Source organism: Harpia harpyja, chromosome 13 (genome assembly GCF_026419915.1).
Source record: "Harpia harpyja isolate bHarHar1 chromosome 13, bHarHar1 primary haplotype, whole genome shotgun sequence".
NCBI lineage: Eukaryota > Metazoa > Chordata > Aves > Accipitriformes > Accipitridae > Harpia > Harpia harpyja.
Genome location: NC_068952.1, coordinates 13,430,423 through 13,457,706, shown reverse-complemented (window position 1 = coordinate 13,457,706; position 27,284 = coordinate 13,430,423). Strand labels below are relative to the sequence as shown.

General features: G+C 40.1%; 1 long non-coding RNA gene across 1 annotated transcript; it reads right to left on the bottom strand.

Moving 5' to 3' along the window:
* Positions 1-13,929: 13,929 nt before the first annotated feature.
* On the bottom strand, positions 13,930-26,281 carry LOC128150145 (uncharacterized). Its single transcript, XR_008237957.1, has 3 exons — positions 26,096-26,281; positions 14,940-15,007; positions 13,930-14,498 (listed from the first exon to the last, which is right to left on the bottom strand). It is a non-coding gene; the product is annotated as an uncharacterized LOC128150145 (long non-coding RNA).
* Between the last annotated feature and the right edge of the window lie 1,003 nt (positions 26,282-27,284).

Sequence of the window (27,284 nt, the reverse complement as noted above, 5' to 3'; positions counted from 1 at the left end):
GATTACAGAGCGAAGGCTAGGCACCAGCGACACATCCTACGGATATAGGTACTCCATTTCCAGAATTCATGCAAAAGCAGCTTTGTTCAAACCCATAGACAAACTGATTTTCCCTCACAAATCCTGTTGCCTTTGGAATTATTGGTTTGATAGGATCAAGGATCTCATCGATGTGTATAAACACCTGAAGGGAGGATGCAAAGAAGATGGAGCCAGGCTCTTTTCAGTGGTGCCCAGTGACAGGACCAGAGGCCATGGGCACAAAGTGAAATGCAGGAGCTTCCCTCTGAACATCAGGAATCACTTGTTTACTGTGATGGTGACCGAGCACTGGCACAGGTTCCCAGAGAGGTTGTGGAGCCTCCCTCTTTGGAGATATTCAAAAGCCATCTGGACATGGTCCTGGGCAACTGGCTCTAGGTGGCCCTGCTCGAGCAGGGGATTTGGACCAGGTGACCTCCACAGGTCCCTTCCAATCTCAACCATGCTGTGAATCTGTGACCAGAATTTGAAGGAAACTTCTCTCAAACTCCTGTGTAAAGTCCATTCCTAAATCCACCCGAAACACATATGAACTCTGCAAAGTATATGTGCACAATCTGTCAAGGAGACAGTTCTCAGTTTGATGCCCGTCTGCCCAGTGATTGCCTAGCTAAACCAAGAGTGAGAAAAACTGACTTACTACATCCCAAAAGTTCTGCTTTTACGAGAGCATGTAAGGAAAGGTAGAAACAATTCCCTATTCGAGTCCCTGAAGTTTAGTTCCAGTGCCCAATTCACTAATGATGTTGCAGATGGACATAAATTATCTCTCTCTACTCTCAAGTGAATAGAGGGACACAGAGGTTATTCACGCTGAGGCTTTGCCTTCATCATGGAGCAAAGTTTTGTGTTTTACTATGGAGTGTGCACATCAGCTCAGTGAGGTTTTGCTGCTAGAAAAATCACAAGGAGGAGGCACCATATGGGGCTTACCTAGCTGGCAATAAAAGCTACAATTATATTGTCTCCATTGGGATTCAATGCAGATAACTAAGATGCAGTGGCTATAACTATTTGTGGGATATGTATTTTAAATGGTGAGGGGCAAATTTATATCCTGATGTAGGATGGCTAGATAAGAAGACGGTAAAGGCTGCTGTGAAGATAAGCTGAGAATGAACCTTTTGCCAAGCCCTGGCCATGACGTTCTTATAAATTAGTATCATCACCTTTGAGACTTTGTTGGCCTTCTATGACTTTCTGAGCAGGAGAGGACATATAAGCTACTTCTTCTCCTGTGTCATGTGCTATACGTGAAACAAGTCTGGAATTACTTATACTCACTGTCTCCCTATCACTCATTCTGATGTTGAAAGACCCAACTATGCTCTGGTTATGTGCACTTTCTGCAAGAAGTCTCACCTTAGCTAGTTATACTAATAAAGCTATTGGTTTCAAAACAGCTATTTTGAACAACTTAGAGCCAGAATTTGGAAAATAGATTAAATACTATGAATCTCAATCATACTGTAACTCAGACTACAGGAACCTCATTACCTCCAGAGTTACTACTAATTGACACTGGTGTAAGAGGAGAGGCTAGTTCGTATCTATAATTTGAAAATGTCTCTCTCTTTGGGAAACATCAGAAAGGTGATCTGAAAGACAGAACCATTTTTAAAAATCCAGACTAGTCCCTTGAAAAGATTTGCACACATTTGTCATGCTACCACTTTGATGGAGCAATTCAGACGTTGCAACAGTAATGTTTTTTGACCTTTTAATCAATTCCATTTTGCAAGTACTCCATCTGAGAACCACAAAGGGTATTTACAGGACCCATTCCCTGGAGTCAATGGAAACTTTCTGTCAAATAACCATCTGCAGAGACAGATAAAATACATAATGACAGGATACATTTGTGAAGAATCTGAATGCACTGAAAAAAAAAATCTGGACCTGAAAGCAGATGAGTTAGAACAAAGGGACCCAAGAAAGATGTAAGGCAGCAATTAGGGCTAGAAAATTAAAAATACAGAGGAATTTAATCAAACAGGACAGTCTAATCAATGAAAAGCATGCCACATGCTCTCTGAGTAATTGCATCCCTCCCCTTTTTTTTTTTTGTGGTGGTAGTAAGCCTATATTTAAGATAATTGCATTCCTATAAAACTCAGAAGTCTAGGACTACCATCATTTTTGTATTTGTCACATGGGAGTTCATGCTCATTTCCCTGAAGTCAACAGCGGCTGTCAAGTGATTTCAGTGGAAGCAGGAAAGGTAGCGATGATGGACAAATAAGTGACAAGTGGACTTCCAGCACAAGCTGCTCCATGATCTTTTCTTTTATTGCCTTTCCCTAGAAGAAAGAATTAGCCCATCCGATGATACAGACAACCTGAGTACTTCTCCATGGTAGTGTGTACTCAGACACTATGCAAGCAGGTCTCCTGTGCGCCACTCCCCATCTCAATCTGGTGTAACTATGTCACTTACTCAAAAGTGGTGAGTAAACAAGAATTAAGCATAAATCTTAAAGCCAAGCTGGACAGAAACACACAAACAAATCCACTCATTAAACAACCACATCAATGATTGTTAATTGCCAGTTCTGTATTTCTAGTGCTTTTATCCAGAGAGATGGGTGAAATCCTTTAGAGATGCTTCTGATCTCACATCTGAACCAGCATTTAAAAGTGTGATTTTAAATCAAGTTATTTAGCATAATCTAACCAAAACTTAAATGAAAAATAAAGAATTTTATTTGTGTATACACCTACAGTTCCCAGCACTACAACCTTTAGGGGAAGACACATCTATGTTTGGTAAATGCATCTTACACACTTACCTGTTTTCTCATGTGCCAGTAAATCATGCTAGTTCAAGCATTTCTATAGTGACACAACCGCGACTCATGAGGAGGAGCTAGACTAGTATAAGAACAGTATTTTGTGCAGCCTTTAGGATTTTAGGTCCACTATTTAGAAAGGGTTGTAATTGTTATAAACCCCTGCCACACACACACTCCTGGGTACATTGGGCTAGCCTTACTGTAAAACAACATCAAAATCTCCATGCCTTTGATCAAACACTCCAACAGACAATCAAGCGCTAATAACAGGGATACTGTTTGGACTTACCATATTTTCCTGGCTAGCAGGCTAATGCCATTTTCCTGATGGGAGATTATAGAGATTTAATTAAAGCTACCATGTTTTAATAATGGACTCATTTAATAGAAAAACTGCTTTGGAAAAGGACAGTCAGTCTAAACGCCAGTCTGTGTCTGGGACCTTCATAAAGTTCTTTTGTACTTAATACTTGTAGCCAAAACAACAATCAAGCCTTTGTTAACAATGTCCCTGAAACAGAAGAGTGGCAGTGAAACTGTAGAAGTTAACTCTTTCATTCTATATCTTCTTATTGATTCCCAATTCAATGCTTCTCTTTTTCAGCTATAGTAAAATAACCTTCAGTGGACTCTATACCTACCTCCACAGAAAGCAGTCTGGACCTGACCATTGCTTAGCCCAGATTTGAGTAATCAGTTCCAAACTGTTTGCAGGGCTAATCAAAATAGGCTAGAGAGAGAAAATTACTATTGGCTATCTTAATTTTAAGAAATACCTCTCTTAAAAACAGTATTATGTCCTATAATCAATGTACTGAGAGGTAATCAGAAATTAGTTTGTATAAAAGACTCTTATTCTTGAATAGTAAAAGGCAGTATCATTGGTATACAAATATGTTGAAAGTTAGGATGCTTCAAGAATTTACATCTAGAACTACCTGGAGACTGACATATATACAAAATAGACTCCAACATCTAGAAACTTTGGACAAACCTCATATCTCCTACAGGCTTTCTAAAGCCTGCTTGCCCTAGAACAAAGAACATTGTGCAATGCCACTAAGTGACATCCAAAGGCAGTTTCAATCTCCACTTCCTCTCAACCATCAATTGTTTTTACTTTGGTGTATCTTAATTTATTAATTTATCTTCTCTTTTCCTTGGTCTCCATTTGTCTTCGGTTTTCCTACCACAAATGGAGAGGATGCATTTTATTTTAAATTTATTTTTTAAAAGAAAATTGCTTCTCTCTGCTGTTCATTCTGTTCCATTGTACTGTTCACATCCCGATAGTCTGACAATATACTTATTCCCATACACTTCTCTCATCTGGGATTGTGTTTCCAATAAGCCTCCCAAAAGCACTGTATTATTTACTAGCATACATTTTGGCACACGTGAAATGTGTGATTGTATTTATATTCATGCCTTTTGCATATATACATCTATACAGACCTTGAAAATATTGCAAGTGTTTTTCCTAAGCTTTTTAACAATTTGACTCTATTGGTGTTGCCTGCTTTAAATCCCAGTATGACTCTTTTTCATCCGTATCATTATAAAAACAACACAGAAACCTTAAAACAACCAGATGCAAAACCCCACCACCCAAAAGAATCCTCTATTTAGTTGGAAGAAAAGGCTTGAAATACACACACATATATATATATATTCTGAATTACATCTTAACTAACTTCTATTACCATCCCTACTACCAGTAAGATAATTTGCTTTGAAAAGAAGCACGGTGATTTAGTCTCTGTGGTATTTATAGGTATTAATACTATTAACAATTCTTTAGATAAACTTTTTAAAAATTTTTTTTATTTTAAATTCTTTAAAACCAAATTAATTTTGTAAGAATATTTAAATTTAAATTTAAACTTTTTTTAAAAAGTAGTCTCAAGCACGGTCATATTATATGTAGGATTTGTGAGGTGTGCACTAAGAGCAAAATGTGACAAAATAATGTGAAGTGTTTAAAAAAAAGGCAATTTTAAGTTAAAACTGAAGTTCCATTCTGATTTCTGTCTGTTCAGAGTTATTCCTCCTTAGATTTCAGAATAGCTGCTTCTCACAGATAGGCAGTATACAGGGTTTAATATCCAGAAACACCTAGAAGAATTGTATGTAAAATAAATAGAAGCCAATCTGAATGGAAGTTATAAAGTAAATTTTAAAAAGCACATATTTCATGGCAGCTTTTAAAGCTCCCCCAATCCAAAGAGAATATAGAGACTTGATTCCATGACACAATAGAAGAAAGACTCCTTTAATGGATAAGCTTAAAGTCAGGCCCTTAACTCATCTCACAGGTTACTGAACCCTTCTCAGGACTCTGGAGGAGCAGCAACCCTTCTCACTAGAATAGCAAACACCTGGAGTGGGTTATTTCGCTAGGTAAGTCCTTTAAAAATGTGGTCAGAACATAAAATAAAAATACTGACACATCCTTTTAAAAAACAGTGCTGCCTGTATATAGCCAGTGCTGCCAAACTGTATAATAGATATACGTAGAACAGCAGAATAAACCCATTTGGAAAGCACAGCAAAATGGTATTAAATTGTACAAAGCAATTAGAACTGAACCTCTGCATTCTTTTCAGATTACTGAACCATGTATGGCTATTCAATTTTTTTCAATTACAACATTGTGCAGAGCTATATATTTCAAAGTGCTTCTCTAGGAACTAATATATAGTTCAACCAGGGTGGTATCCACAGTGTCACCACCAAGGGCAAATGGATAAAGTTACCAGAGGGAATTATTCTTTTGTGGCAGGTTGATTTAGTCTTTTTAAATGACAGCAGCTGAACAATCAACTCTTATTTGTTTCTGTTACTAATAGGGAGGTGTTAGGCAGGTCAGCCTTGTAATAAAGTTTTTCTGTGAGAATAAACTGCCAGTCTTGATAACAAAATTACAGCATTGATAATAGTAAATAGAAAGACCAAGCAGCCCTTGAAGGTGTTTGAGTCCATCACTGAAAATAATCTCTCTGCTGTGTTTAGGGACATTACTTTAGTCAGCAAAAACAATTTTTTTTTTTTTTACAGTTAATCAACTCTAATATTTCTTTTAAATAAAGATTAAGATTTGAGAACAGAAACAGGGGCTTCAAGAACCAAGGGGTGTGTAGCAAATGTATGTAGCATTAAAAACGAGTCCTAATAGCTTGAGATTTGAGAGCAATAACTTGTCTCTATTCACATATTTGAAGAGTAACCATAATGTCGTATACAGAGCGTGCAATGTAATGCCCTGCCCCTGGGAGAGCAAATATCAACAGGCAAAAATAAAATAAAACTAAACTCTCAGTAGGATAATCACAAACAGATCATCAAGATAGCAGTTGCCAGTTCGTCAGCAGCTTGGAGTGAAAGAGTCACCTTAGCTCTAATTGAACTTACTGTAACCTGAAAAGTAACAGTCTCGAAGGCTGAGGTTGCTCCATAGGGGAATTGAACCAAGCACGTGCTGCCCACCCACCCTATGTTGTGGGAGGGAGGCAAGCAGCTCGGCTGCGGTTTGACATGCCAGATTGCTTCCCACATGGACCGGGCTGCGACTCCCACTGAATACACAGAGGAGGGTATTTGAGGCAATGTTTCTCTTCAGGAGCACTGTGATGCCAGCAGAAGTTCAGCAGGTAAAGCCAAGCTCACGGAAAAGCCTAAAAGGCCCAGCTCAGCTCTCAGGAGCAGTCCTCTGAGCAAGGCTGGACCTCAGAAACCCCCACCCCATGCTAACATGTTAAGCCAAATTACTCCATTTCTGTAGCCAGTGGAGCCCAAATTTGTCACCGTGACACCACAGTTTGGCTACTTGGTCTACAAGCTCTGAGCAACACACCTACCAGACTTTTTACGAACCCCACCTCCACAGAAAAGGAAATCTAGAGACAAACCCATTCCTCAGACCACTTCATACCCTACTGGGAGTGTCCCTCTTACCTGAAAGATGAGTTCAAAGGCTTTAGTAGGTTAAAGTCTTTCCAGTGAGCATGCCCTCTTCATGTGGCTGACATAGTTTTGGTCTAGTAAAAGATTATTTTTCTCCCAAAAATTGCAAATTTTATCCTCACCAACTTTTTTACCCATATATGCTGGGAAACCCTTAGTTGTAAACCTGTGTTTCCATCTCACCTCTTGCTGCCTACAGCCTTTCCTGAAACCCCAGCATGTTGATCCCATCATCACACCGTCTACATCTAAACTAAAAGCATTCCAGTCCTCTAAAATTGCCCTGCAGATAAACATAACCAACTTAAACACAGAGCAGTATTTCTCAATCTGTATTCTGCTTTGTGTAGAAGCTTTGTATCTACTTCAGACTCAGGAGGAGGCTCCTACATCACGTTTTATGCGGCTACATAGTTTGGCTGAATAGAAGCTCTTGCCTCTGTATTCAGTCCTTGCCTCAGCCATACTCGCAGCTGAGAGCTAGCAAATTGTTTCCAGATCAATATACCTGCTGTGCTGGTGTTCAGTGCTCCCTTGAGGAACTTCTCTAGTTTAGTGGCACTTTTATCACTCCCCCTTCTGCATGCTGTGCACTCTCCGTGAACACTTCCAAACTCTCTCCTGGTGATGGTAGATCCTCCAGTTCCTACACCTCCTTCCAAATGCCAAGCATCTTCGGGACTCAAGATTGCCACAAAACAAATTATAGGCTTTCGGCTTCACCTGCCTTGTGATTTTCTGCCTTTTCTTTGTAAGATTTTAGATTCACCAAAATATCCACACAGGCATCTTTTTTTCTCCAGAAATTTCATTCTGAAGCCTACCCAGAAATTCTGAATGCTTCCCTAGGGCCTCATTCAGACTTCTGTTTCTCTCTCAGCTTTTTCTCCTCGTTATCAATGTGGATGTCACCTGCAATTGCTCAGGGCAAAGAAGATTTTGTTAGAGGTCTGCTTCATTCTAGAGAGGAGTTTCTAACTCATCGCACACCAAGTTTACCCATTACACAATAGGCTGTGGCAAAGGACACCATTCCCCATAACCAGTCCAGAGGCTAACACGTTCACAGGGAGCAGGCTTCATGCATCAGTCCTTCCCAACCACAACTAGCAAATGTTCTAACCACCGCAGTGACTAACAGGGTGAGGTCCTTTCGCTTTCTTGCCTATTGAGTGAGGATAAACATGTCCTGATCTCATAAGACTAAACCTTACAAGTGAGACATCCCCTTGTTTGTGTAATCCCGTCCAGGATTAGTCAGAACTTGGAGAGAGGGAATCATGAAGACTTTTAGTTAATGATTGGTACTTTCCATACACATACTTTTGGACTGTGTACACAGAATCTATTCAGTTCTAGCTCTTTCTTCTTTATTACTTCAATTTTTTTTAAACAAAATCTCAGTTTGGGGCTTGAAAATACACTGACATTTCAGTGAATCACTTGGGACCCCTAGGCCCTGACCAACACTTGCAGGATTACATCAGGCTGGAGAATCCAGGAGTATATTGGGTTAAAGAAGGACATTGTGAAAAACAGTTGTGCTTAAATCACTGAAAACAGAGAACTACAGGAAACCTGCACTCACATCCATTTTAAGAGCCCGGCCTTACTAGATAGGCTTCATTCAGAGGGGCTTTAGAGGTATGATGGAGAAAGCCAGGCTCAGTTACAGAAAACTGCACAGGCAGCAGAGGCTGAATAGGCATGGCCCAGCATGGTGATTCACCATTACCTGTCTGCTGAGCTGTGAAGCAAGAGTGGCGTTGTTTCTATTTAGTGCTTGTAAATAAACTGGCAAAAGTGAAAGAAAAATCAAAGCCAAGGGTGAAAGGGTGGGATAAAAATAAGATATAAATAGTGAGAAAGATTGAATACCGGAGATTTTATTGCTTGCTAATGGATTTAACAAACCCAAATATGTAACAGACTAGAGCATCCCTGTTGCTTAATTGTAAAACCATATACTTTCCAAAAGCTAGGGAAAGTCACTATAGATATATAGCGCTATTGTAGTCTTTCCTTGTAAAGCAATTAAATTGCACCATGAAGAAATGTTAACCCTGGAAAACTAAATTTATACAGAGAACTGGGTGTCAATCTGGGGGTTGAATTTACTGCAGTGTCCTAAAGGGAAGATCTTTGAAACCAAACCCAAAATTTATTTAAGCATTTCTGTCTTGTTAAAGTACTTTATAAGGTGTTACCATGTCCAACTGAAGTTCACACACAAATGATGTCATTTGCAGCAACACTTCAAGAAAAAACAAGATATTGTTTAAGAGGCATTTTATGATAAGCTACATATCAGAAATGCAGATGATAATATACACTGTAATTACTGCAAGTTTTTCCAAAATCCTCAAGTGTCAGTAAAACACTGAACAAGGTGTGACAGCACAGAGAAGATACCACAAGGCAAGCTCAGGAGTAACTCTTCAGTACATTAACTGCTCTTATAATAACTGCCCATGTACTCAGCATTGTGCATAGGTGGGTCAGAGTTGCCCTTGAGCAGAAATGTGGGGTGGGAGCATGTGATGGGGCAGGTAGAGGAGAAGAGCTGACAGGCTGTGTGCTGTCACCCTCAGCCAGGCACACTCACCCTGTGACACATGGTGACCACAGCTACCTTCTGCCATCGATCTGGAGCCTCCAGCCTGAGTCACAGGGCAGATCCCTGCAGGAGGCATTGGTCTGAGCTACCTCTGGCCACCCCACATGGTCATAACCTGGGAAACTAACTCAGGCATCTCCATCCCAGCTAGCTGCATGTTATCTTGTTCTTGTAGTTTTGCAGCATGGCTGAATTGTTTGGAGGTTTCTGCTTTCAGGCTCCAGCATTGGGGGAGTCCAGTGCTGCAGTCTGATGCAGTGTCTAGGTTACAGGTGCTGCTAGATGAGTGGCTGCTTTACCAGCTGAAAATACCACAGAAATGAGAAATGTAATTGCAGATGAGTTCTAATTAGAAAATCAAGGTATAAAAATATTCTCCTGCTAGTCTGTGTGCCACCAGGCCTGTTTGTCTTTTGATCTGAAGCAGATTTGCAGATCCCAGGAACAAAGCAGAGTCATTGCTCTTTCAGATCCTGGTATTGTTCTTACACTCTCCTCAGCCTGATCATATCCCCATAGACAATGTCCATTCTTCAAATTGGACCACAGTTGTTTGCTTGCTTTAATAGACTTCTACCTGTCTTTTCATAATTTATTTGCCCTCTCTCAAGTTCCCACCACTGTAACCATTAAATACTCTGATTTCATACTCTGTTGTCCCTCTAACTTTTTAATCATAAAATCGTTTTTCTTTACACCTGACACTTCTTGAAGAACTCATAGCTTAACTGGATATGTTTCATTTAAGGCTGTAGTTCCTGGTCCATGGAGTAATGCTGCTAGTTCACCAGTTTTATAAATTTCTTTTTTGATGCCAGTGCAATGCTTTTCACAGCCAGTGGTGCTGATTCCTTTGTAGCTCTCTACACATAGCATATCTCCTTTTATCTGATAAATGTCTACCCTCTCAACAGAAGCTCCAGCAAAATCACCTTTCTACATACCTTTTTTTTCTTACAATCAAGTTGGTGCTTCATTTCAGCAGTTTGCCCATTGTTTTTCTCCCAGAATGAAGTCACTTTGTGGTACCTAACATTTAGTGTAAGTCTAGACCAACTACACCAAATCTCTAATGCATCTGAAGATCATTATCAGCAATTTGAACATCCATGATGTAATGTCAACCACATGACCAAGAAACTCAGCCCTTGATAAGATAAATACCATGCCTTCTAATACAGTAGTCACCATGAACACATGGTGACTTTTGAAGACATTTGGAAGACTAAAATTTCACTCTAAATGATAGAGTATTCTTCCCTCCATAATGAGAACCTTACTTGTTTTGTCAACAAGTCACTCATTGCCCCTACAGTGTTTTTTCCTTTGGAAGAGAGTAAAAGTTACAATAAGAAAGGAGCTAAGGTATGTGGACATGACATCAGTACTCTGACATGGTCAGTAATCAATAGAAACAAATTATTCCAAGATGAGAAAATAACAATTATCTCGTTTTGATGTTTTGCTGGTTTGTTCTGCTACTATCATCTTCCCTTAAGGAGCAGTTTTCTTCCTCAGAACTTTACATAGAACTACATTGTTGCCTTTAAATGTGACTTTTTGGAGCAGCTTCAGGTAGGAGAGGTTAATGTAAAGACACCTAAATGCTGTTCCTTACCATCCCAGATCATGAGTTCATCTGCTAATACTGGATTCCCAGTTCCTTTTTTATTTTTCAAATTATTCTAGACCACAATTTTCAAAAAAAGGTTGACAACATGGCATTTATCTGATGTAGTGTGGTCTTTTTAAGGTCTGCAATATGAACACATTCATTCATCTCAGTGAGATCTATTGCTGCAAGGTCTCTTTCAGCATCACCCCAATAAAGGACTGGTCAAATATTACCAGGAGAAAAGTGCAACACACCAGGCCAAGCCAAGCTTTTGAAGCATGGGGGAACATAGCTGTCTGTCTTCCAAGAAATCCCCTGACTGCAAAGAAAAAGGATCACTGGTGCTTCCCAAGAGGGAAGCCTTCTTCCTGCTGCAGTTACAGGAGTGTGTGAGGGAAGGAATGAGAAGGGGGGCACGAGAAACACACAGGATCCATATGCTATAATGTGCTTCAGGGTCCAAACAGCCATAATCTTTCCCTCGATTCCAGTCTCTCAATTCATATCTGTAACTTCCATCAGCAAAAATCTTGAAATATTTGCAGTAAGCTCTTTTGCACATTTGGCTATTAAAATCAGTGACAAAAAACATCCAAGTTGCACCAGATGCTTCCTCAACAAGCAGTGGGCGTTTCTGAAAGGGAGCATCAACTTGCTGTACATTGATTTATAGAATTTTTTTCATTAACACTGTGTTTCCACAATGCTGAATACATTTTCTGGCTGGTCTAAATTAAATAGACTTCAAAAACTATACTGTTACACACACTCTGCAGAAGAAAATACACATTTCTATCTTCTCTGTTTCACTACAACAAAACCAAAACCAAACTAGTTAAATACTTTAATAAATGCAACAAGGCATTTAATTCTAAGTAATTCAAAATTTCTACAGCAAAAGGCCTTGCAAATCATCATGTAAGATACTTCAGACCAACATTTACTCAATTGTTAGCTACTTATCTATGGCAAAAGATTATTTGTATACACATGATACAGCCAAATGCCAACTGAAGAGGGTTATCTTGATTTGTCTGGAAGGGTTGGGTTTTCTTTTTGTAATGGTGGCTTTCTTTTTATTAATAAAACAGAGCTTTCCTGGCAATTCATACTCCTATAATTTATAAGATCTGTAGTCTTGTAGTCTTAAATGGCTATCTAGGGGTTTAAATAAAAGGAAAATGATCTCTGCCACTGAAACAAGACAAATTTGTGGTCTGTGCTACAGCTTTATTGATTGGAAACTCTCCCAAAGCTAGAAGAACATGAATTACATTTCATTTTGCTAACTAGAGTTAATAGCCAAGATGTGCTCAAAATAATTAGCTAGATTTAAAATCATAGAATCATAGAATCATTTCGGTTGGAAAAGACCTTCAAGATCATCGAGTCCAACCATTAACCATGCCCCCTAAACCATGTCCTGGAGTACCCTGTCCACTCGCTTTTTGAATATCTCCAGGGATGGTGACTCAACCACTTCCCTGGGCAGCCCATTCCAATGTTTGACAACCCTCTCAGTAAAAAAATTTTTCCTAATATCTAACCTAAATCTCCCTTGCCTCAACTTGAGGCCATTTCCTCTTGTCCTATCTCCAGCCACCTGACAGAAGAGACCAACACCCACCTCACTACAACCCCCTTTCAGGTAGTTGTAGAGAGCGATAAGGTCTCCCCTCAGCCTCCTCTTCTCTAGACTGAACAGCCCCAGATCCCTCAGCCGCTCCTCATAAGACTCGTGCTCATTTAGGGCAACAAATTCCAAGTTGTTTGATCCTAGGTTAAACATTAGTCTGTGATGTCACACAAGCCAAACAAACCACAATTGTGAAATATTTCACTGTTCTGATTTTTTTTTTTTTTTCTTACCACAACACATCAGCTTCTTTGGAAACTGCAGCACTGAGCGTGATGTTATGTTTCTCATACTGAGGAAGCGTTCTGATTGACTGATGATCATTTTAATGTGGGGCTTTAATCTAGTTAAACCACAGGGCTCAGGCAGAGCAGATGTTCAGTGTGTTTCTGAACTGAAAGCCCTATCTCCTTTCAGTGAAAACATATACACTTTTACTCCACCCCCAGAATCCCCAAATATAGTATTTTAGGACACACCAACCCAGGTTGCAGCTAGGACATGGCTGCTCTCCTAGCAGCAATTAGATACAGTTTTCCTCATCTGGGCTTTCAAAAATCCCAACGCAGGCATTTTGTTATAAACAAACATCTGGTTGAGTCTCAGTAACAAGGAAAGATAAAGTGTTTTTGACAGAACTTTGCCCTCTGGTCAAACTTCGCTTTTCACTAGTGTCTTTCATTTAAAGCTTTTTGAAGGCTATTTGCACAGGCCTCTAACAGGATGTCAATAAGCAGATTCACTGATATGGAGAAAAGTGATCCAATATGCTGAGTATAGTTTTTAGAGCAAAGAAAGAAAATAGGGAGCCTGTAACAAACAAAAAATACATAATCAAGTACAACAGATCAAAGCTGATACTATGTAGTGACAAGGGTTTTCCAGCTGCTTTCACTGAGGTTTAAGCACGATTATTTTATCTCACGCAGGACAAAGACAAGCTACAAACATTAGCACAGTGCAGCTAAACTGCCATCCCTCCACACTGTCAGTCATATTCTCTTACCATGAGCATCAGAGGTTTCTTTCCTTGTTAATCACAGCAAAACATGTTGGCATGTTGAAGTGCAGAAATAAATCCCATCTTTGCACATTAAACTTTACATGCACCTTTTTGTCAGCTGGACTGGTATCTGGGAGGTCTCGGGTGAAGCTGGGAGGGAACCCACATGAGAGCCACAACCAGGGGTGCTGCCCTGCCCGGGAAAGTGTTCTTCCACATCTCAGTGCTCACCTCTGTTGCCTGAACTAAGAAACGTAAGGTAACAATAAATCTCTGATTGGCTAAAGGATATCTACTGATACAACAACGCAGTGAGTGCTGACATTTTACTGACACTCCTTCTTTAATATGTAGGATAGATAGGAACAACATATGTAGGGTACCCTTGAAAAGACAGGTGACATCAAGCATATACCAGTTTCTTTGACAGTGTGAAATGGCAGATGCTAATAGCTGAATCCAATTGGATATTAATTATGGATGCTATCCTTAAATAGCCCCTGAAAAGCACCTTATAATCCCAGTTCTTTCAGACATTAAGAGGAAGTGAGGGAATTCATCACTTTGCACCTTCCAGAAGACACCACCAATAATTTCACAGAAGACAGACCAAAATAGGAGTTTTATTTTAAGTGAATCTATTGGAGGTTGCAAAGGACTAGGAGGAGTTCTTGGGATACAGAAAGTGTTGGGAGGCAGTACTGATACTGTGCTATGGTCTCCTTAAGACATTCTGTACACAGAGTAGGAGGAGGAGAAGCCCATTTGATGTGAATTTATTATTTTCCTTTCAGAGCCTTCATCACATACCAGCAACTATCCTCTTGGCTCTTGGAAGTGTTTGGAGGGGGAAAAAAAAAAAAAAAAGAGAGAGAGATGAGGTTGAAGGCACAGAAATTCTGGAGCAATCTGTAGACAGAGCACAGCTGTAGAAATTGGGGATTGTGTTTTATTCAGTCTACAAACTTTAAGAAAAAAAAAAGACTTTTAAGGACATGCAGTTTCTCTGCTGAAACTGCTTCATTGGCTGCCTTAACATCTACTATAGATGCAGCCAGAAAAACCGGTGTTTTTAATGCGAATCCATACGCTTCATATCCCCTGTGTTTGAGCTGTACCACCACATTTTGTCTTCTCTTTAAGAACCAAACCAAACACTCTGCAGCAGCAGATAGGCTAATGGTAGTAATCAAACCAATCTGCAATATGTAATTCTTGGAAGGTAAACATATTCCTCTTAAAACAACAAATGAATTATTTTCTTTGCATACCTTTCTCCCAAGAGAAGGGATAACAAAATTCTTGCATTGGCATGATACTGAGATTTCTCTCCTGGGCTCTGTAAACAATACATTATAAGAGGTTATTCACATGTACTGCAAATACAACCTGTTTTTATGACTAAGCTACTACCAGAACATGAATGATAAGCCAGTTTCTTCCATGTATTCCTGACATTTCTCTTTAGAAAAATCAAATTTCACTAACAATGAAAACTGATATTTTAACCAGAGGTGATTTAGCCTTTGGGGCTCAGTGAACAACATCCAACTATCTGTAATATTACACTGCTCTGAGGGTTGACAGCTCATATTTGAGCTCCAAGCGACTGAAAATAAAACAGCCTCCAAAAGCTCCCCTGCCATAAACAGGAAGAAAGAAAAACCCCACCTAACTACATAGACTGAGGTCCAGCATTTCCCAATAGAGTAATGTTCAGTCAGGATTTGGAGGTTTAGCTAGTCCTGTACAGATGTCCACTCACACAGCTAATTAACATTAAAGCCCATACAGTAGCAAAGCAATTTAGTTACACGTCTTGAAGTTATTATTCCCACTGAGCTAGACCCAGAGACCATGAATCTTAAATTCTCTACAGGGATGGTTGCCTTCTGCCCAGTTGTGACGTTTGTCTTTTGTATATAGTACAGCACATCATATAGCATATAGACAGCTGACCAGGCTCCAAACGAGCTAACACATGGGGAAGAAAAGCAGCTTGGCTACAGTAACATGGACCCCTGCATATGCTATATACAGCCTCGTGTTCTGGCAAAGACCTAGCTGAGAACTATGGTGTAGGGCATCTGGCTGTGGTACATCAGGTAGTAATGCCAGTTCTGGTGTATCCAGATTACTGCAGTGTGCAACATTCTATATCACCTTACAGCCCTCTGATGTTACACTGATGGGCACCAGCTGAGAGCCTCAAGTCTTGCTTCCAAAGGCGGCAAAAGGAATCCTGCATTTGTCTTCTTCAACTCTTTTTTTTTTTTATTTTTCAAGCCATAACTAGAGGTAGATGTGCTCCCTGAGAGATGAGAAGCTTTTCTCTGTAACTCCTTTTATATCTTTAGGTATCAAAGCAGGAACACATCTCCCATCACCATGTACAGTACGGCTGACAGTGAGTGTTATTTCCTGTCTGGAAACACAGAGGCTATCAAATTAGTTAGCTGAAGTTGTATAGCTCAGAAATTGCAGCCAGACATCAATATGCCCTACAGAGGGTCTCAGGTGTGCAGTAACCCACCTTCACCATTACTGATACATGTAAATGCATTAGTTCATGGACCTGATCCACTCCTGAAATATCAACACTGCAATACAACTGCTCTCATAAACTGCTGCAACCTGAATTAAAATGCGGCTATTTCAGGATGCTGTCTCAAAGAGAGGAATATATTTTTGAAAGGAGAACATACTGTTTCCAAAAGTCTTTTACCCACATAAACAGACTTGTAGCCTTGAAATTCTCCCTTTAGTTTCCTTGCTCTATTTAGCTTTTCAGCATCTGATCATAAAGCAAGTATCAATAAACTTCAGAGCATCCCTGGAAATCTTATCCCATGTTTTCTTCATTTATGATCACCTTTCCTAACAGGCACCACAAATTAACCTGCTTTTCTATTAAATAGCTCATCAAACTGCAGTATGCCCAGCAGAGACTCCCAGATCTACAGCTACCTTCAGCTGTTGATGTTCATCACTGGTACCTTGTCCGAACAGTTTTCTTTTGCCCTAAACAGAAAGCCCTACTGAAAGCCCTACAGGACAAAAAGTTTTCATACTTCCTAGTTTCACTGCAGTGCCACTGTGGACAGAAAATGCCCAAAGGAGTAAAGGCCACCAGGTGAATGGGGGTAAACAGTCACTATATCTTGTTCTTCCAAGGGCTTCTTTTCCTGCCAGGGAAGGCCTCTTAAAGCGTTCTAGTCATATCAGACTTGCCATCTGCTTGAATAAACTAGCCGTTAAAATAATTTGTCAATCCATCTACATCAGCAACATTTATTTCATTAATTGGAAGAATTAGCTCTTTGTAGCAAGTCGAAGACTGTGGAGCCAAAATATACTGTACTTTCTCCCAAGTGACCCGGAGACCCTTGGACGAACTCTTGGGGTGCCATTAAAATGAATAGTTATATAGAAAAAAAAGCATTTTAATGTTTATTCAACATAGCTACCTTTCCAAAAAAAGGAACTTTCAACATTTTTAAACATCTGGTTGCCTTATTTTTTAGTTTGTTTCTCCAGTGGTATGAGCAGAACGTCTTCAATTTAGAAAAGACAAGTCTGTATTCTTAGCCACATGGATGCTCTCAGGTTACAAGCAGTCTGGAGGAGGAGGAGATATATAAATACCTTTTAAAATTATTGTAGGACTGACATATTAAATTTTAGAGGGCCAAGTTCTACTGTCCGTTATGCTACTGAGATCAACAAAGCTAGTCTGGAGCTATAGTTGTATACACAATACTAGTCACGCCAGATACTGCTGCATTTTAAGCATAAAAATATCATATAAGGTAAAGCAAGATGAATTACAACAGCTTAATAAAAGAGTTAACTTGCTTTTTTAAATGGCTAACATGGACACTATTGTAATCAAGAAGAAGGTATGTTACCACAAACCCCTGAAGCACACACGCACACATATATACATACTTCTTTATACAAATACATATATATTTATAGATAAAATTATAACACCAGCAATACTGGTATGTATTATGTGTTATGCATGTAAGTTATACACTGTATACTTGAAAGTCTTAAAAATCTATAGTATCAATAGACCCTCAGAGCGTCCCGGACTTTTTTTCCTGTATTTCCTTGGTTTATGATCCCCTTTGCTAACAGGCACCAGAAATTAACCTGCTTTTTTAGTAAATAGCTCATCAGTCCTATCTGTGAGAATAATCACTTCTCCAGTCCTACATAATATTCTCCCACCTGCTCATGCAATACTGTAGTCATGCTTCTAAAAGCAGCCTAAAAGCTCCTGTTAACTTAGGTGACTACCATAAACTTTAAAACTTTCAGGATCACTGATTTCTAGCATGCAGAAATCTTACAAGCAGGGCCTTCTTCCTCTTAAATACAGACCTTTGTGCTCGCATTTGCCTGTGATAAAATGCCTGTTCTTCCAAACATACCCTATCAATGAGTCCCCCCTGGTCAGCAAAAAGGTCCTACCAGAACAAAGTGTGATTACATCAGGATAGTTTTCTAACAATAACTTCATACTTATTTCCAAATAACTGGAAGAAAGAGTCAATTGAACAGCACTGGGCTAGCAATCAACCTGACTGACTTCCTGAATAAAACCCCCTTTTCTACCCTTGTGATGAAGGTAATGTTTTTATAGATACTTTTGACAAAATATTTTTAATCCTTGCAGTATGGAGTGAGTGGTTTTATCTCCTACTAATTACTTTAATCTAATCTGTTAAGTGAGCAGCTTGTCATCACATTTAACTTTACTAACAGTATTTGAAATTTAATCTAGTTATTTGGCAAGAGCAGATTTAAAAAAAAAAAAAAAAATCTTCATTGGCAACATTTACTTTACACTCTTCAGCTAATTGTATATCCTAAGAAGTTCTTACTGATTTTTGTTCAGAATCAGTGTCAGATTAGCCTGCCTACAGTTACACAGATTATTCTGTTTATTCTCTTTAAACATAGCCTCCAATAGGGTTTTATTTTTTATTCCTTGGAATTTCTTTGATGTTTCAGAGCTAACATTTACACTGAATTCCAGTAAAGTAATTAAAATGGAATAGCAGCTCCATCTCACTCAGAATCCCAAGACCTAGATTTGTTGGTTGTTTTCTGTAAAGTTGCACAAAATTTCTCCAGGAGTTCATTCTTCCCGGGTAGTATGACCTTTCATATGCACCAATACAAGAGGTGTAGAACCACCTGCTTTCTGGTTCAGTTCTAATAGCTCAGCTATCATTTTTAGAAAAGAATTAAACCTTACACATTAAATTATCTTCAAGGCCCTAAACATCTCACATTACTATTGAGAATTAAAATCGGGTAAATCTTTTTTGTTCTCTATTGTGAAAATTAATAGTCTCTTTGGTGTAGTTACTTACAATGCTGTGATAAGTAAGTGATATCCTTCATGGCAACTCAGCATACAATGCAATAAATTACTTTATGGCTGGTTAAATCGTAAGGCAAGGCTGGGGTGTTTAATAACCATGAAAAGCTGTTTATTGCACATACAGTCCATTGCCACTGACACTATATTTTCATAGGAGAAAGCATTAAAAAACTTTTTTTTTTAAGAAGGAAAATGAAAAAAATCAATACAATTCAGGTTTGAAAGTATTTTGCACCATCTTTCCTAGCTCTCCTACATTCAGGTTTTCAAGATGCAGCATCTCTTTCTGAAATCGTAATATGCAAACATAAAAATTGAATCCACTCCCCTATGCATGGAACAATTTGGGGGCCCTTGAAATTCATGCAGGCAGGCAGTGTGAGCCTATGCCACACTATCTATGTTCATGCATCAAGTAGCATTTTCAAAATGTATGCTGTTCCTAGTAAGGCAAGCAGCATTCTCAAAGAAAAAGACTCAGTGAGCCACCACCAGCTGGAGCCAGGAGGGAAACTTCATGCCTCTGGGCTGAGTGGGTTGGGACAGAGACTATTTGCTATGTCAAAGGTTTTTGGCAGCTGAAGCAACCATCTGCAGGTTGGCACAGCAGAAGTACAAGTAAGATAATGACTTCATCTATGCAAAGAAAAATGGCATTTTACTGCTAATTGGACCATAGAGAAATAAGCCTTGAGATGTACTAACTACCTTAAGGATAACGGTTTTGTGAAGATGTTTAGGAGTTTGTGTTGTTCTGATACCATTGCCTGTGACAAGCTGTGACCCTAGCTGCGTCATTAAGTGGGAAAAGTGAATTGATGTTTTACTAACAGAACAAGACAACCCAAAAGCACTGTGGGATATATAACCATACATAACTTTAAATTAATATATAAAGTGGGAGAAGTAAGCTATAAAAGGACATGTTTAAAAAATTATTCTTTGAAATTTTTCCTCAATGTGACTAACATCTGTTGGTCATTTTGTCTGCCAGCCCAAGGAGGTTCAGAATATGAAAGAGGTAATGAACTGTGAGCAAGGCTTTGCTTTGCAAGAGTGTTTCTTTGATTTTTTTGTCAGAATTGTAGTGGCCTCTGACCAGTCACAAAATAACAATCATTAATTGGGCCCTTTTTGTTCTCAGCCTAATCTTGCAACCAGCAGAACCATGTTCTCCAGCCCATCCTCATCCACAAGCAGTGGAATAGATGCTGCCGCGAGGAGAACCCGCTTAAAGCAGGTATCTAAGGCCTGTTATAATCTCTCATCTGGAGTAACAAAACCCAGGTGCTCCACATAGCAGCTGCTTTTCACCCTTCCTGAAAGCTTGGCAGGCCTGAAAGTGAAGAGAGATCTGAAACCTTGTGCAGACATAATACATTTAATTCCCAAGAAAATGAAACCATGCTTGGGGTTTCCCTAAGTGATGGTTGTAACAGGAGACATGGCACTGTCAGCACCTGTGTGGGAGCACCATTTGATGGAAACTGGGAACCTTTGTGTAATGCAGACTCAATCCCCAAAGGCCAAATGTGATCAGCCTCCTAAGAATAAAATGTTTCTTCCTCAAATCACTGCTTTTTATGGGTGCTCTATCGCTTCTAGGCTATACTAAAAGACTGAGATAATAGTGCTTCAGCTGTGCCAACTAATCCTACCATTCACACAGATGACTTGGTAGAGTGGATGAACATTCTGAAGAAAAACTGGTCTTTTACAGAAATATTTCTCCCTTAAAAACATAAGATGCTCCCAGTTTTCTTCTAACATTTTAACCCACCGCAGTGTCAGGGCTACTCCTTTATATACACAGGGAACCTCCATGCATTAGAAGCCCAAAGCAAGTTATCAAGGTCCTTCCTACCCCTCCTACCTTTGCCTCCACCGCACATTTCAGAGCTGTCGACACAGCTCCTTGTGTGGTCTTGAAACTGATGCTGTTCAACAGCAGCCAAAAAAGAGAGGAAAATCTGCTTTTTTATTTATATAAATCTGGCTAAGAGTTTTTATTTATTTAGAATGGAGTTTAAACTGTGCTTGACTCTAAATAAATAAAACACGTTATTTTCCCTCCCTACTGGTTGCCACCAAGCCGTGTGAATTTCAAAGACCACACAGACAGCAGCGGCTGTGTGGTAAGATGGGGATTGATGCAAAGGGAGGCAGCCCACCAGAGGCTGGGGTTTGCAAGGCTTGCAGGTGAAGGAAGCATTATGAAAAGCACATTTTAAGAGTACAGATAAACGTAACCCTGAAAAAGACATCAGTTCCTTGGATACTGTGCTGACGCTGATCCTTCTCCTTCCCTGGCTATCAGTGCATTTCTCCTCCACAGGACTGAGCCTTACTCAAGTCCCTCCTATCCATCACAGTGACAACTCTCTCTAACAGCAGCCCTGTGAGAGCACAATGGTGGGGGCACAGGCAGGAAGAATGGCAGGACAACATATTTCAGCCTTCAGTTAAGTGGAAAGGAAAGGAAGAAAATATCTTTAAGATTTATTCCGGGCTGGCCATTAGCTTCAGTCAGATCCTTGAAAAAATAAATTATAAGGGAAAAACCCACAGAGGTGAACATGCTGGGACAAGGGACTGGACTTTTCTTCCTCTTCAGTCAATCACAGGCAACATTTCTGTAACATGTATGTCTTCTTTTTAGCCTTTAAGTCACAATTCAATGGACCAGATACAACTCATCTTTGGAGTAGCCCCTGGGATGAATTTAGATCTAGCTTTAGCGGAAGCAGTGTCAGACAAAAAGTAGATTAAAATTATACAAAAAACTCCTTCATACCCTGCTTCATACGTGAGTCTCATCTCACTCAGTGATCAACAAAGACACTGACTCCTATTATCCCACACCTGAACGTCCCTTATTTCTTCACATGGTCAGTAGATGATAGCTTCAGACAAGTTGACAAGTTCAGACAAATTTGGCTCAGATATTTTGGAAACACCAGGTTCCTGAGGTATCTATCTGCCAAAGGAGGCACCTGCTAAAGCTCCCAGTGTTTGCAGGAAGGGAGAAAAGCAAAAGGGAAAAGCGTTAACTCCTTCTCCTTTTGTCATCCAGCTAAAAACAAATCTATTTGCTGCTCCCACACTACATGGTTACAACAAATGCCATATAAAGCCATGCATTTATGGAAAGCTCCCATTTTAGACCATCAGACAAAAAAAGAATGGATCCATCTGACACTCTACTTGTGCCTGAACTGCTGCACCATTGATTTGCATTCTTATTTCTCCTCTCCTTCCAACACTTCTCCTTTTGAAAGCCAATACAGAGGAAATCACAAAACCCATCTTCTTCGCAGGCATCTTATTGTCATTGACCAAGGACTCCACCGTATCAAGTTTTGCTCCTCACTCTGTTTTTGTGGTTTACCAGTTGTTAACTGGAGGAAGAGCTGACTGCAGACAAAGTGATTTTTCTGGTGGACTGTGGTCTGCATTTGATCTAAAGGGCTTAATCTTAATCTCATTGATCCAACTGAGGGACCAGCATTTGCCTCCAAAATTACAGTTATATTCACCAATACCGACCTGAAAAGCCTACTCTTGGAACACAAAGATACAACAGACTATTTCATAGGGACTCTCTATAGAGGCTGCTTGCAAAGGGCTGAATTTGCCAGTCTATGCTAAAATGCAGTGGGCAATAGTTCTATGAAGCAGACCTGTCCATACTCACAATTAAACTAGGCTATTTTACAAGTTTCAATACAATCCTCAGCAGCAGCATCTGCTGACCTGGCATGAATGTGAACTTGCAAATGTCTTATTCCTGGGATGAACATTGAACACCAGCAGAAGGACTGGGGCACAATTAGCAGCAGCTACTAAAATTTTCTCTTCTTTTTATTGGGGAAGGAAAAGGGATCAGTGAACTCTTCCATGTGAAAGAGAAAAAAGCCTAATACAAAGACTGGCAAGGCAGAAACAGGTCAAAGGAGAGTAGGAGGCTTACTGGGAGGTCAAGCCAAATGAAAAGCCTACATTTTTCTCGAAATAAGGCAGACATTCAGAGTCCATAGCTTGTGAGGCACTCGGCCAAAGTCAAAGTGAGACATACAAAACCCTACCACAAGACAGACAGACAGACAAACAGAAAGAAAGAAAGAAAGAAAGAAAGCCATCCATATCTCAGCAGAGCAGCACAGTTGGCTCAGAATTTACTGTTGAAGGAAAGGTCAGCAGACAGCCCTTATTCAGTGATGACTACTGAATATAAAGAGACATAAGCAAGGAGCCGCTAAAGAAGCAGAGATCATTAAAGCGACAGCAAATCCTCCCCAGCTGGGAAGGGTACTGGACAAAGCACATATCTCCCTGTGCTTCCATGGATACTAAAAACCAGAAGCAATTCTGCAAGGGGAAAAGACCAGTAACCCTATCTGGATTCACAACCTCTTTCCAAATTCAGCTAGTTCAGATAATGATGCAGCACAAACAGATTTCTGCAAAGAGAGACTTGGCTTTTCCAGATCTGTCTTCTACTGACAGGCATGGAGAATAAGTTGCTGCGTGCTGGCTGCGGGGGGACTATCAGAATCCCACACGGATTCAGGATCCCTGCCCCTCAATTAAGACACCTGGCACATTTCCACCAAACCTGTTCAACATGAAAGCTTCCTATCCTTTTACCCCCTTATTTTGTTCCTTCCCCCCTCTGACATGCTAGGTGTAACGTATACTGTAAGGCTACCCCTACACCCAGCAGTACTCTCTTGCCCCCATCACTCACATCTTGCACCTCAAGTAAAATTAGCATAAATGCAGCCAAATGCAAGGACAAACCACAAGCAATGGGTACTCAGAACAGCTGCAGAGGACAAACGCAACCCAGAGTTCCCTGTTAACCCTAGTCTGCAAGACATTTGCCTGCCATGTCACCGGTCTTTGCAGAGTAAAGACCATGACTTCTTACTGCCAAGGTCAAGGATATGGATACTACCAAACTCAATACATGAGTCAGGACCCCCCCATCTCCTCTCCTCTGTGTCTTCTTACTAGATATTACAGTAGGACTTTTTCAAACTACTCAGACATGTTTCCAAAGAAATTTTCTATATACTGCATCCTAACAACTGGGTTGAGGGTGTGTGTTTTGACTTTCCTCTGTTTTAAAAAAAAACACCACTTTATTCTGGTTTCTGGGTGGCAAAAGAGAGAAGACTTAAGTTTAAGATGTTTTAGAGATCCTATGAGAAACGTCTTTATATTTGTGTGTGGTCCTGCAGTTTTGTCAGTTGTCTGACATTTTAATTTCCTCTTCCTCTCTTATGGTGGGATTCTGATTTCCTCTCACTTTTTCTCCTTTCTCCATTACAGAAACCTAACAGGCATCTCCATTTCTACCACCTGTTTCCTATTCACTTTTATAAATATTGAAACAAATAATTAATTTGGCAAACAGGCATGATGTAGCCTGGCTCATCTTCTGTTAATATATAACTCCTACCATCCCTTTCCAGTCTTTCAACCTCTTATGGATATAAGCTCCTTTGCACCAGACTATTCATGGTCTAACTCCTCAATGAAAGTGGTCCAGCTTTAAATGGTTTAATGTTTTTTACATTAGAAACAGCCATTCAGGGTATTCTGTGTCCTCACAAAATGCTGTGTCAACACAGTCCAGTTGCAAACTACTCTTTGATAAACTGTCTTTCTGTGTTTACACAATATAAAATATGAAAGAACTATCCATTAACAGTCTGATAAAACAGCCATACTGAGCAATATGTATTCTGTCCTCAGTGACTAAATGCACATAGTCCTCTGCTAGCAGGCATACAATGTTACTGAGAGTAGCAAGATTTGGTCTACCTTTAAAGCAATCCCAAGCTGTTCAGATATCACCCAATGGCTGTCTATTCCCGTTTCATATGCCAATGCAGCTCTTGGTGTATTGGGAATTTCAACCCATGAGATTCCTCCTGAATGTCCAGTTGCCATTTCCACAGGGCAGGGACCATCCTTTTCTTCTATGGTTGGCTACGGCTTGTGTCAGGGTGATGCTAAACTGTGACAGGGCTGCTCAGCGTCCATATATCAAATACAAAACCCTATAGTAGTACCTAGGAGTACTCCTATTGCTGCAGGAGCATACATGTTCCTGAATGCCAAGGACCAGTTTAATAGTTTTTAATTGTTCTTTACTGCAGCTGAATGCCAAGGACCAATTTAATAGTTTTTAATTGTTCTTTACTGCAGCTGAAATGCTGAATCATGCCTCTCAACGTACCAAATAAGCTTTGCTGTGAAAGACCACACTAACCCACCACCCATGCTAGCCAGAGATGTTACATGATGTTAAAAATCTCCTCTGTGTTGCAAAGTCCCAAAATCCCGTCTGTATTATTCACTTGCTCCTCACACACCAATAAATACTAATGATTGTCAGAACTAAGACAGACCTCAAAGTCTTGTAGCTATTTCAGTGCTCAGCCAGGAGTGAGTGCAATTTTACTCCTTTCTGTTTGTCCGCCTTTCACCATAAAACTCCTTGGGAATACACCATCCTTTTAGCATTAACCCTGTAAGGCCACAGGGGCAAGGGCAAGCCAGCCAGGGGCCTGGCGCTGAGCTAGCACAGCCAGACTTTGCCTGGCACCCACAGGGCCAAGACCTCCATGTCCAAACTTGAGGAGAAACCACACCAGCCTCAGGAGAGCTCAGCACACATGTGGACACCCTCAGGATGGTGGCAGGGAGCAGAGTGCACTGAAAGGGGACAAAGAGGCAGCTCAGGATATCTTTCTGCCAGTCAGTCCAGCCAGACTGGGACCAGACCTCGCCCCCTGAACCAGGGTTGTGCTGCCCTGTCCCGGGGTGCCAGCCAGCAGCATCCCCTTCTCCCCTTCTGCAAACAGCCGCACGGACATGCCAGAATATGCTGGGTGCTCACCCTTATGTTGCTGGCCACCGCAGCGCTCACCAACCCTCACCCAGACTATCTTTCCTCTCCTCAGACTTGTGGTCATGACTCTGAATTCATCTTCTGGATGTCTTCCCAGATGAACATACCTGCAACTTTTCCTTGGGGCTTGAAAAAGACTTTCCAACCCATTTTTCCATATCACCACACTCTTCCCTGGAGATGTCTCTGAGGTAGCTATATGGTGCAGTTACATATTCCTAGTCCTCACCAGGAATGGGATTGCAAAAGAACATTCCAATTATTTTAGGTTATGGAAAAAGTAATCAAATATTTCACTCGCCACTAAAATGTCATCATTTTATGCATTTCACAAAGAATTCTCTCATTATGTTAGATAGGCCTGGAGAGACTCCAGTCTCTGTGGGTTGCACGCATTCCCCCATTCTGTTCAGAAATTAAAAGCTGTAGACTGTTTTTTAAGAAAGCCAAGTTACTTGGTGCCCTGCTACTGACCCAAAACTTGATGGCAATACACCTGATTTCTGCTACAAACTGACTTGGCCTTTTCTGAATTCGTTCCTCACACAGCTGTGTGCACAGCATTCTCCCCACATGCTTCGATAAAAATAACAATTGCACATGAAGAAAAAAGAAAGCCCAGAACAATAATGACATCAGCAACCACTTGAGAAAAATTCATGAGTGCTGCCGAACAGCACAGCCATTCACTGACACTGAATAAACAAGACAGCAAGTCTATAAGGCCATTAGTATCCCAATTTTTAATTTAACTAGACTTCTTTTTTTAATTTTGGCACAATGCTGCAACAATACAACAGCATTATACGAACGTTGCAGCATCAGCAAGAAAGCTCAGAGTCTGAGCAAAAGAGTACATTAGCAACACAGACTTTATGAATGCAAGCAAGCAATTCTCACTGCAGGAGAGTGGCAAAGTGTATCCTTAACTCTTACTCTCTTCCATATCACCATAGTGCCTAGAAGCTCAGATAGCCAACGACACCAGTGACTGGGCACTGTACAAACACATAAAAAGACAGTCCTAAACCTATATTCTACAGCTCTAAGACTTCAACAGCTGCATGAGAAATCCAGCGGCATGACAGATATAAAACTTGAGTAAGAAATGTCTGTATTGAGAAATACATTGTTTTTCAGTCTATGTTGCTTTATCTGAACTCCTACATCACTGGATTTTACGTAATAAAATGTATCTCCCAATAATTGCCTGTGAAGTTTCTCCTTTTCCACAAGAACTTCATAAAATATCTTTCAGCAAAATCAGTGAAGAGAAAATCTATTTAAGGAACAAGT